Here is a 12,321-nt window from a genome sequence, read left to right as displayed (position 1 = left end):
GCGCCCCTTATATAAGCTGTATGAAATCTGGGACATACTCAGAAAGGCCACTGTCATGCTCTCCAGCCTGAACTCGGGATTAAAGCTTGGAGAAACCCCAGGGTGGGAGCTGAAGATGGGGATGCACAGCACGGGGCTTGCTCAGGGCACCTGGCAAAAGGCCTGGCTCATAAATATAAAGGACATAAACAAATGAACGAAGGAATAGGAAGAAAAACTAGAGGTGACTGAGAGAGGCTGATGGATGTGCTAAACTATGCCACATTAAACTGAGAAATGAGGCCAGGGACCCATAAATGACCTCACCATAGTTAAGAGGCACAATTCGTGGTCCACAGTTTGCAGCAAACTTGTATTTTGGCTGACCTCAAATTACATTCACTAGAGTTCTGTTGTGGCAAATGAAGTACAAAGAGAAGAAAGGGTGAAGGATATGGCTTTGGAGAATAAACTCTCACACTGTGGGGGTACTGGGGGACAAGCCAGATCCTGGTGTGGGACTGTGCGGAGAGCTTTGCTTGGTGTTAGGATGAGAAATCTCCTCCTTCTCCAGACAGCATTTATTTATCAAAATAGCCCCTCATGCTTACGTGTCTTTCTTAAGTGCCAGGCATAGGATTCCTCTGTGCATGATTTCCTTTCAACCTCACAGCAAGCCTTGGAGGCAGATATAAAGATCTCCATCTTACAGATGAAGACAGAGAGGCTTCGACTTACTAAAGGCACAGTTTTTCTAGTAAATGGTTGAAGTAGGACTCAAATGGTGCTCCCAAGATGGATGTTTTCAACCATTTTTATTATTGTCGCCATGCTTATATATACTCAGAGATATTCACTGTCTGCCTATGTTAATCACAGTAACATCACTTCCTTGTAAGTAGAAGACACTGGTCTGACTCCTCGAGGTGCACAAAGTCTGGCTGAGGACTGGATGTGAGAAGTGGATGGGAGAAGTGAATAATGGTGAGGAGAGGAATGTCTGAGTTTCTGCCTGGGTTTATTCCCTGTCTCTGCCCTTCCCCAGCTGTGGGACCTTGGGCATGGCATCCCTTTAAGGCCTCAGTTATTTCATCTGTAAAATGGGGATGATGATAATAATAATATGTAGCTCCTTGCCTTTTGTGAGGCTTACTTTAGTTCCTACATGTAAAATACAAGAATAGGAACTAGCCCACGATAAGCACTCAATGGATGTTAGCTTTTATTAACACAGTGCTTCAGAGTTTAAAGACTGCTTCTCTACACATTGTTCATTGCAGCCCTCACAACAATCCTAAGAGGCAGGGCGGAGAGATCAGAGTCTGCAGGATTGCCTAGCAATGCTACTGTCCTGGCAAACTCATTTCCTGCTCTTAGAGGACTTTCATCACTTCTCTCTTCTCAAGCCCTTGGTCCCTCTCAGCTATTGACTCTCCTTCTTACTTTATTAAGGAAAGTGAAGTCATCAGAAAAGAACTTCTAGAAGTTCTTAATATCCAATTGACCTACCTCTCCGCAACCATGCCCATTCTTGCCTTCCATGTTAGCACAGATGAAGTGTTCATATTCTCAACTGTGCTAGGCAGAATATTGGCCTCCCAAAGATGTCTTTGTCCCACCCAAAACCCTGAGAATATGTTATATTATGTGGCAAAGGGGAGCTAGAGAAGCAGATGGAGTTAAGGTTATCACTCAGCTGATCTGAAAATAGGGAGATCATTCTTGGTTACCTGGGTAGAGCCAACTTAATCACAAGGTTCCTCCAAATGGGAAGGAGGGAGGCAGAAGAGCCAGGTCAGAGCAATCTGATGGCAGAAGGACTGGCCCTACTCTCGTTGTCCTTGAAGATGAAGGAGGGGAGCAAAGGAAGGAGGGCAGTCATCAAGGCTGGAAAACACAAGGAACTGGATTCTCCCTGGAAGCTCCCAGAGAAGAACATGGCCCTGCTGACACCTCCATTCTGGCCAGGGAATCCCGTTTCAGACATGTGAACTCCAGAAACGTTATCCTGCCTTGAGGCAAGGGAACCCTGCTTTACACCCCCGGTATGAACTAGTGCTAACATGCAGGCTGCCCCAGGGAGGGAGCGTGACCTGGGAGGAGGGAGCTTTCTCCCTCTCTTTGGGTCAAGAGCATTTCCCAGAGGACTCAGAGGAGTTCCCAGAAGCTTTGGGAGTGAGTGCCTTGGTAGTGAAGGGAGACTCTGCACAGCACAGCACAGCACCCTCTACGGGCGCCTCCCACCAGCCTTTCCTCCAACTGCAACACTGCCCCCCAGATACAGGCAAGCCCCTCTTTTCAACTCCTTCAGACCTTTACCAGACACTGCTGCTCAGTGATGCCTTCCTTGACCACCTTACTCAAAATGGCATCACCTCTCCACTCCAAGGGTTCTCTATCCCCTTCCTGATCTATTTTCCCCATAGCACTCATCTGATACACTTTAATATTTTATTATTTTTGTATTTATAGTCTCCTTCCTTACACTAGGTTGAAATCTCTGAGGGCAAGGCCTCTTGTCTGTATCATTCACTGCTTTAGGCCCAGCCCTCAGAACAGCACCTGGCCTCTAGCAGAAATGCAATAAGTATTTGTTGAATGAATGAATGAGAGATATGGGCCAGCAAAGGATGAGAGACACTGAGTACTTGCCCAAGGTCACAAACAAGTGTGAAAAACTAGCAAGATTCTGGACAGAAATCAAAGTTTTTGGACTCCACGCCTAGTGCTTTAAAATTTCGCTGAACAACCGAGGTATCCTCCCTCATCTCTCTTTGTATATCGTACTAAAGAACAAAATCAAATATGTAGAATTGATCAGAATGGTCCTGCAGATCTCCATGTGAAGAGTGAAATAGGTGGGCGGGGGGAGACAATACTGGAGTATAATCAATAATGAGTAGCCATATTTTGACTCAAAACACACCATTTAATCCATTTGAAAATACGATCTTCATAGAACACTATTCATCCAACAAAAGTACTGAGTATCAGTTATATGTCAGACACTGTACTGGGCTCTGGGGCTACAGTTGGTGAAACAAGGCAGACATGTCTGTGATCCCCTGGCCTTTCTGACAGCCTCATCCTATAGTATACACTTAGGCAATAAGATAATACGTGAATCAGATGGAAAAACGCTACTCATTAGAAATCAAACTTCCTCTTTTTTTTTTTTTTAAATCTTTTTTTTAAGATTTTTTTAATTTATTTATTTGAGACAGAGAATGAGAGAGAGAGAGAGCACATGAGAGGGGGGAGGGTCAGAGGGAGAAGCAGACACCTGCTGAGCAGGGAGCCCGATGCGGGACTCGATCCCGGGACTCCAGGATCATGACCTGAGCTGAAGGCAGCTGCTTAACCAACTGAGCCACCCAGGCGCCCGAAATCAAACTTCCTCTTAAGATTTGATATCTAATGGAGGAAAAAAACACAGATTTCACAGCTCATGTTCTAGATGGTATCTCAAGTAATGAAGAGAACTAGGATTTTGGCAAAAGTAAAAAGTCACTGAATATCTTGATAAAAGGTTAATTTAACAGAAGTGATCTGAATTATAAAGACTGGAAAATGTTTTTGCTTTTCATGTTCAATGTGGCCTTTAACAGACGAGCAACTAATAGAAATTTTTTAAAAGATATTCTGCAAACTACTTAGCCAAGCCTCTCTCACGTCATCCAATGTATGCCGTTTCACATCTGGGTCTCAGCAAGGCTATGCTAGCAACAGGCAGCTCCTCTCCACAGCCTGCATGGACTAAAAAGCAGGGAGAATCAGTGAATAGGATTCAACTGTAGCTCCCCAAAGATCTGTCCAAATTCTAATCCTTGGTACCTGTGAATGTGACTTTATTTGTAAGAAGGGTCTTTACAGATGTAATTAAGTGAAGGATCTCAAGAAGAGATCATCCTGGATTAACCAGATGGACCCTGACTCCAGTGACAAACTCTTTTTATAAAAAGAAGAGAAGACACAGAGTATCTTCTGAGGGTGAGGCCTCAGTGAGGAGAAACACAGAGACACACAGAGAAAGCCAACTGAAGACAGAGGCAGAGACGGGGTAGGCTGCCACAGACAAGGGATGCCTGAAGCCATCCAAGCTGAAGGAGGCAAGGGAGGATTCTCCTTCAGAGCCTTGAAATGGAGCATGGCCCTGCAGACACCTTACTTCTGGACTTCTGGCCTCCAGAACTACGGGAGAATAAACTTCTGTTGTTCTAACTAATCAAGTTTGCCATGATTTATTATGGCAGCCTTAGGAGACTAATATAGTATTCCGGGAATGAGAAAAAATAAACACCAGTGCCTTCCTTATCCTCTATGCAAGCTCAAGATGTGAGCAGCCATCACCCGTCAGAGAAGAAATCTCCATGCACGTAGAGTTTTGATTTCTTTTCCTCAGAGTTGATTAAATCCACTCTTGATTTTTTTTAACTCAATATCCCATTGGTCATAGTGGTTTGTAACTTCAAAAACAACCTAGTCTTAAACAAGCCAGATGCCAAGTCAATAAAATCACCTCCTGCAAGCAAATAACATCTGTGATAGATTTACAAGAAACAGGGAGAGGGATCTAAATCATGGACACAAATACTTCAGCCTATGGCACGCCCACCCCAGATGAACCAGAGGGAAGGCTCAGGCCGTGGAAGGTGTTGCAAAACGCTGAGAAAAGAATAGCAAGGAGGCAAGTTCAGTGGGATACTGAAAACAGCATTATAAATTTTTAAAGTGGAAATGCAATTATTTCAACGTTTGCCTCCTCCAGTATTACCAGTAATACTGACTCCTCTTTTGAATGATATTGGTGCTCACCATCAGTGTTGTACATTTTATACTTAATTCCCTATAGTTTTACACTGCCAGTTAATTGTCACGTAACTGCCTTTATAGCTAACCCAGTAAGCTGTTCTAGGCTAGGGACCATCTCATATTTTTTTTTTCTTACACCCCCAGTTTCTTTTCAGGGATGAGTAAAGAAGAGATAATTAAGAGATAACTACTAATTGATTTTTATCTTTATTTTCCTGTCCAGAAGCTTCCATCCTAACATTATAACTACTTTGACTCATGAATGTCGAAGCGTTGCTATATCAGTGCATGAGCAGATCGCAAACAAGACAGAGGCAGCATGTTTATGTGTGTCTACACAACGCCCTCCACCCCCGCCCCCCCCCCGCCCCCCGCATGCTAACATGCAGCAGAAATATTTGACCGAAGTCAATTCTGGTAACAACTGGCATCCTATCTGCGAGTTCTAATAATATCTGAGGCAATTATTTTTCACCCAGGAGGAGCAGAAAGATGAAAATGTCTTCAGTATAACAGACAATAGGGTGTTTGCAGAAATAATATTAGAACCGAAATGCCCCAAATGTCCCAATCTGAAATATTACGTGTCGCACTGTATATAATTAGCTATAAGCCAACCCTGGTTCAAGAATACTTCAAATAGGGGCACCTGGGTGGCTCAGTCGTTAAGCGTCTGCCTTCGGCTCAGGTCATGATCCCAGGGTCCTGGGATCGAGCCCCGCATCGGGCTCCCTGCTCCGCGGGAAGCCTGCTTCTCCCTCTCCCACCCACCCTGCTTGTGTTCCCTCTCTCGCTGTGTCTCTCTCTGTCAAATAAATAAATAAAATCTTTAAAAAAAAAAAAAGAATACTTCAAATAATTTTGAGAAAATTAGTAATAATAAAATTAATTGAGCAGTTATTCTGGTCCAGCCACTGTTCTAAATACTTTATGCTCATTGAACTCACTAAGTCATCAAATACTTATAGAGTACATGATGGTTAATTTTATGTCAACTTAACTGAGCCAAGAGAAACTCAGACATTTAGTCAAACAAAATCCACGTCTTGGAGGCTTTACAGTCTATCATTTAATCTGAAAAGAAAACCATAATGTACCCCAGTAATAGTCTTTTATCCCTGTTTTACAGATAGGGCACTAAGAATTGCTTTAACCCCAGACCAGGGTCACTAACCAACTGGATTCCAGTTGCTATTGCACTGACCCAGTATATCTTAGCAGGGTCCATTTTATCTTTGATTTCATTGATTCATATCTCATCAGTTTAGCTACTCCATGCTGGGTGTGTGTGCTTGTGTGTGCGCGCGCACGCATAACATCCTTCTGCAAGTTCAGTCAAATGCCGATTTATGAGGTGGGAAGCAAAAGTGGGCCTGTTCTTCAAGAGGCAAAGCTCAAGAAGCGATAAACTACCAAGAAACAGTCTGAAATTACTGATGAGCCAGAGATGCTTTCAAACACTCTTTGAAATAATGCTTTGGTTTTTTTCACCAACAGAAGAGAGGGGCAGGATGTCTGCAGTCCATGTGGTAGAGAAGTGTGAGGTTTAGCAGCCAACAGTCACGGTCTTAGGTCTCAGTTTGACCAGACTTATGAAACTGGCCTATTTGCTTACCCCAACAGTCCCTCCATTTCTGACCTACAAAGTGGGGATAATAAGAATATTTGCCTCCAAAGGCATCAGCAATTTGATGAGGCAACAGATATAAAGTTCTGGGCACAGTGCCTAGACCAGATGAAGCCCTCACTTGGTATAGGTAAAAATAATGAACAGAGATAATGAGGTTAAACTTAAGCATCAATTCAACATTTTAATGCATATGGGCAAAATTAATATTAAACTTGGCAGACAAGAAAAACATCAATTTGTGGGTGCAAATCCCGTACAAGTAGACCTGGTTGCCCAGGTGTCAGGGTGGGAGCATAGATACTCAGCAAATGAGCATTTCCTAAGTGCCTGGTCCGGACCAGGCGCTTCATGGACAGCACAGCTCCATCAGCACACCCACTTCTCACCGCTGCAATGTGCAGCTGATATTTGCCTAAGTAGCTTCTGTGATCCAGGCCCCCGCTTGGTGCCAGGGAGTCAGGGTGAGCAAAATTAGTAGGAGTTCCTGGCCTCATAGAACTTACAGTCACGAACTAGTTGGGTAATGACTAAGTAAAGGAAATGCTTATCTGGGCAAGCTTCTCCTGGAAAGAGCCGGATAGTAAATATTTTAGGCTTTGGAGGCAGTGGCCTCTGATGCAACTATTCTACTTTGCCACCATAACACAAGGCAGCCCTAGACAATATGTAAAGAAATGAGCATGGCCGTTTTCCAATAAAACTTTACTTGTGAAAACAGGAAACAGGCAGGCTGTAGTTTGAAGATCTCCGGACAGTGAAAAAAGCAACTAACTCACAGTCTTGGGGAATTAAGAAGAGCTTCAATAAACGGAGGGGTTGCTAAGGGAGCTGTGCTTTGAAGAAACAATGGGCCCCCTCGAAAGCCAGAAGGGAAAAGAGAAAAGGTAGCTCTGTGCAGCAGGAATGAGAGGGCAGAGTCACAGAAGCGTTAAAGGACGAGGCTTGTTCCGGAAGAGTGAGGTACCATGAGAACCAGGAGAATGGGGTCAGAGAAAAATGAACAGATTTAGAGAAAAGTCTTTCTGTACATAGCTCTGTGGTGGTTGGAAGCAAAGTTCATATTATCTTTCACTATTTCTAAAGGTCGAGCTGCGTTTCCCCTCCCAAAGCTAAATGATAACATGATGCAGTTCAAAAGCTGGTCATATCAAATTGCCATCTAATCATTTAATTAAAGCCCCGTGCTGGCATCAGCCATCCTCAGGGCCCATTTTTCATTTGGGCACATTTCATTACACTTTTCAAAGCAAATTTGCCTTTTCAAAGGCGAGAAATGCAAATGACTAGGTTTGAAAGGAAACGCATAACACTCTGCATAATGACAGGGATTTTCTTGGAAAGCAGTGATGCACAGACAGAGCTATCTTTAGGGGCTGAGGGTGGCTTATCAGCCCTATAGGAACTCTACATGATACTTCATTACAGCACCAGGATGCAAACGGAAGTGAAATACCAAATAGCAGAAAGCAAACGGAAGTGAAATACCAAATAGCAGAAAGCAAACAGCCATCCCCTGTCTCCTTTCAGCATCACTGAAACCACATTTTGAAACAGGATGCATCCTCTGGACCAGCAAGACCAAGGCAGGCATTGATAAATGGAGGACATTTACAGTGTGGCCAGGAAGATGATGAAAAGCTAGGAGGGACTGACCTGTTCAAAGACAGAAACAGGAACACCTAAAGGCCAATTAACATAAAGCATTCATAGGCAAATTACAATACAATATGTCAAAAAAAATTCTCAGGAATCAGAAAACATCCACTTTGAGGCAGTATAATGTATGTATGTGGGGGGTATTCACAGTAAGACAATGAAAGTGACCTTAATTATAAATCAGCATCCTCCTCCTTGGTTTGGTTCGTGGAAACTCTCAGAAGCACTGCATCCCAATGACCTAGATCTTTCGCCTTGGAAGATGAAGGCACAGCATACATTTTATGAATCTGAAGACCCCAAAGTGAGAAGCAATAGCCCAAAGGGGAGAGGGTGGTACATAATGAACACCTGTTAATTTCTCATTCCTTAACCATCAAGGAGAGAAGAAAAGCTTAACTTCAGGATGTCAGATAAATCATTTCACCCTGTGAAAGAACCACCAACAACATGGGGAGGTTTATCGATTCAACAAAGTTCAGGGTCACAGACAGTTTTGATTGGTGGCCAGAGTACATGTGGATATTTCAAACAAGAACTTCTGACCAGGGATGTTCACTAGTACTTGAACCAGAGCTGGTTAGCTCGGCAAAGGCCTCGGTCTGGAGTAAGCTAAAGTCCTCATTCTATTCCTCATACGGGAAGGATGCCTATTCCTAGACAGGCTGCCTGCAGACCCAGGCAGATCGAGCCCTACCCCAAATGTGGCATTCAGCTCAGAGTACCACCCCACCTCAGAGACAAGGAGAAAAACCAGAGCACAGGAAGATGTTCTGACATAGCCTGACATTGTTTGGTTTTGTTTTTTTCATTTTAATTTCAATTACATTGAACTATAATACACACACAGAAAAATACACCTATCATGATCATCTTGAACACAACTGTATAGCAAACAATTAGGCAAAAATAAATAAATAAATAAATAAATAACATCACTGGCACCCAGAAATTATCCTCATACCCTCTTTTAGGATAACCACTGCCCTGACTTCTAGCAACATAAGGTGGCTTTGCACGGTTTGCGTTCTTGTAGAAATGGAATCATATAGTATGTCTTGATTCTTTGGGCCCAAATTAAATTTGTGAGATTTACCCATATCATTAAGTCTAGTTTTAGTTTGTTCTTCCTCATTGCTGTATAGATGTCCATCACGTAAATATACCACAAATTATTCATCCTAGTCTACTACTGACGGTGGCTTGTGTTATTTCCTGCTTCAGGCTACCAGAAATAGTGCTAGCATGCCTTCTGGTGAGCATGGCAGATGTTGATTTTGCCACTTTGATATGGGAAAAAATGGTGGTGTGGCATTTTAACACGGTTATGTCAAATTTGCCCTGTTAAAGTAATGCATGAAGAGGGCGTTCTGATGTATATCCTGTCTCTGACTCTCCCACCATCTTCAACTCTGTCCCTGTCCCTCACCATCCTGTCTAGCTCAAGAGGCTGAGACTGGGGAGAGATACACAGACATGAACACGAAAGAAGCCTGGCAGATCACGTGCAATATTAATCACCCACCTAAAAGAGACAACAAAATATGCTTTTAAAACCATATAAGGATTCCTTAAAAGAGAAGTTTAGGTAAGTGGGTTTCCTGCCTCTGGCACAAGAATCGATAATTATAACAGACTCTGACAATTTGAAGAGTACCATGTGCTAGCAGTTGTTGAAAGAGAGAATATATACAACTCACTATAATTCAAGCTTTCAGATGGGAAAGGCTATAGAAATAGAGAGGAAAGAAAGATAAATTCTGCCTGCCAGGAGCCAGCTCAGGTAGCAGAAATGTGGAAGGCTTTGGGGCAGGGAGATGCAGTGGGCACCTGTGGGCCATCTTAGCCATGATTCTCCCATTCTTTCTTAATCACATCCCAAATTTCTCATCTACGTGATTACAGTGGTGCTGACCTAACCCTTGGCTTGAAGGGTGGACACCAACTGACTTAATCCAACCAGCCTACCTCATCTTTTTAGCCTGATTCAGGGATGGGTTTAATCTACCTCCAATCAGCATAAATCCTTCTCTTGGTCACAGACCTTAGCCTGAGGACAGTAGGACACGGTGACCTAGACAATTCAATCAATCATTATGACACCATTCTTTCTGGTGAAGGTTAAAACACAGACTCTTTTTACTGGTTCATTCTGGACTAAGTGGTGTGAAATAGAAGCTTTGGAGAGAAAAGCTGGATATGGCAGGAGGGACATGAATCATGTTCTGATAATACCATTTTTGTCTTAGATGGAAGTGCATGTGATGTGAGATGAATTTCTGGATGTGTCTTACACAAGTTAACAGACTCTCTTTGTAAAAATCCAATCTGAGTTTGGTTTTCTGTTTGCCTGAAACCTAAACTTCCACAGGCGAAATAAGTGCTGTCTGATCTGGACCTGGAAAGGCTAAGAGGTTTTCAACAGGTAGAGCTGGTGTCAAGTTTTGTTCCAGCAGCAAGCACAGTAGGAATGAAGGATGTAAAGGAAGATCTACGGGCAAACCCAAGTCAGCACAGTGGGAGGTTGTGTTATGCACTGGGTTAAGAAAGATCAGAGGTTAGCAAAATTTTTGGTATTTGTGAATATTTTTGGTTTTGCAGGCCAGATGATTTATGTCACAACTACTCAGCTCTGCCACTGTAATAAGAGATGAGCCATAGTCAATACATAAACAAATGAGCATGTTCCAGTAAAGCTTCATTAATGGGCACTAGACTTGAATCTCACGTAATTGCCACATACCACAAAATACTGTCCTCATTTTGATTTTCTTAATCATTTAAAAGTATAGAGTCATTCTTAGCTCATGGGCCATGATTTGCTGATCCCTGAGGTGGAGCGAACACACAAAATTTCTATGTTCGTATTCTTCTTCCACCATACGCTAGCTACCTAGCTAACACTGGATGAATTACTTTTTCTCTCTAAACCTATAATTTCATTGATACAAAAGGGATCATTATAAAGCATAACTCATAATTTTGTTCCAAGAATTAAATACTCTAATCTATACAGAAATACTTAGCAAAGTGTCTGATACACAGCGTCCAATAAAAACTAACCATCTTTCTTATGATTGATTATAAAGGTCCTCTGATAATAGGTTATGTACCTTAATAATAGAAAGCCATCAGTGGGAACACCTGGGTGGCTCAGTCAGTTAAGCATCTGCCTTTGGCTCAGGTCATGACCCCAGGGTCCTGGGATTGAGTCCCACACAGGCCTCCCCGCTCAGCGCAGAGCCTGCTTCTCCCTCTGCCCCTCCCCAGCTTGTGCTCTCCTTCTCTCTCTCTCTCTGACAAATAAATAAATAAAATCTTAAAAAAAAAAAGCCATCAGTGTTTTCTGAGCAGAAAATTTACACAAAGTTTATACATGTAAACTTTGGAAGTTTATAAAGGCATCTGTCAGAAGGACAGATTAGAAAATGAGTACCTATTTAAAGTAACCTAGTGTGGATCATTTCTAGTTTAGGGAACTCAGATGTTTATTAGCATCTTACTTTTCATTTCAGTGTAACATTCAGTGTTTTGTTTTTTTTTTAAGTCAGGATTTTTTTTTTTTTTTGAGAGGAGGGTCCATGCTTCCAGTCCCATGTAATGCATTTCTTTAGAAAAAAAATTATTTCACAGAGACCCAGCTGAACTAATAAAAATTTAAAAACCCACAGTCACTTCTGGTTTGAACTGCATTTGTTGGTTTTGATAATTTATTAATTGACTAATTAGTTCAGCCAAATCTTAGAGACTATGTCTCTTTCTATGAGCCCAGATGGTACCCCATCACACAGATGATGGGGAATAAGACCCCATACTGTACTTGTCAGACACCCCACCGGGTAACTGATAACCAAAAAACGGTTCAGTAAAGATTTGCATTTAAGGTCTCTTAAGGTCCTCTGATTCTCTCCAGCACACACTAAAGATCCTAACCCCATTTAAGATCATTAGCAAATCCCAGTCTTCATAAATATCACAGGGGAGATAATGGGAAGACTTAGGGTTTGTGGCTCATTGTATAAGAAGGCACCAAGCCAGTTTGATTTCTCTCGTCCACACTACAGGAAAACCAATCAGAATTTGCTCTTGCTTGAATGATGCAAACAAAAAACAGTATAATTTGGTTGAATAAATTTGTTAAGGCAAGAGATTGGGATCGACACCAATAGCAATAAACATGCAATAGAAGGTATTTTTCTCTAACTCCTGCCCCAATAAGCAACATGTCTTTATTCAGTATGTAT

This window comes from Leptonychotes weddellii, chromosome 7 (assembly GCF_054177405.1).
Source record: "Leptonychotes weddellii isolate Sample4059 chromosome 7, ASM5417740v2, whole genome shotgun sequence".
Lineage (NCBI taxonomy): Eukaryota > Metazoa > Chordata > Mammalia > Carnivora > Phocidae > Leptonychotes > Leptonychotes weddellii.
This window is presented reverse-complemented; position numbering follows the sequence as displayed.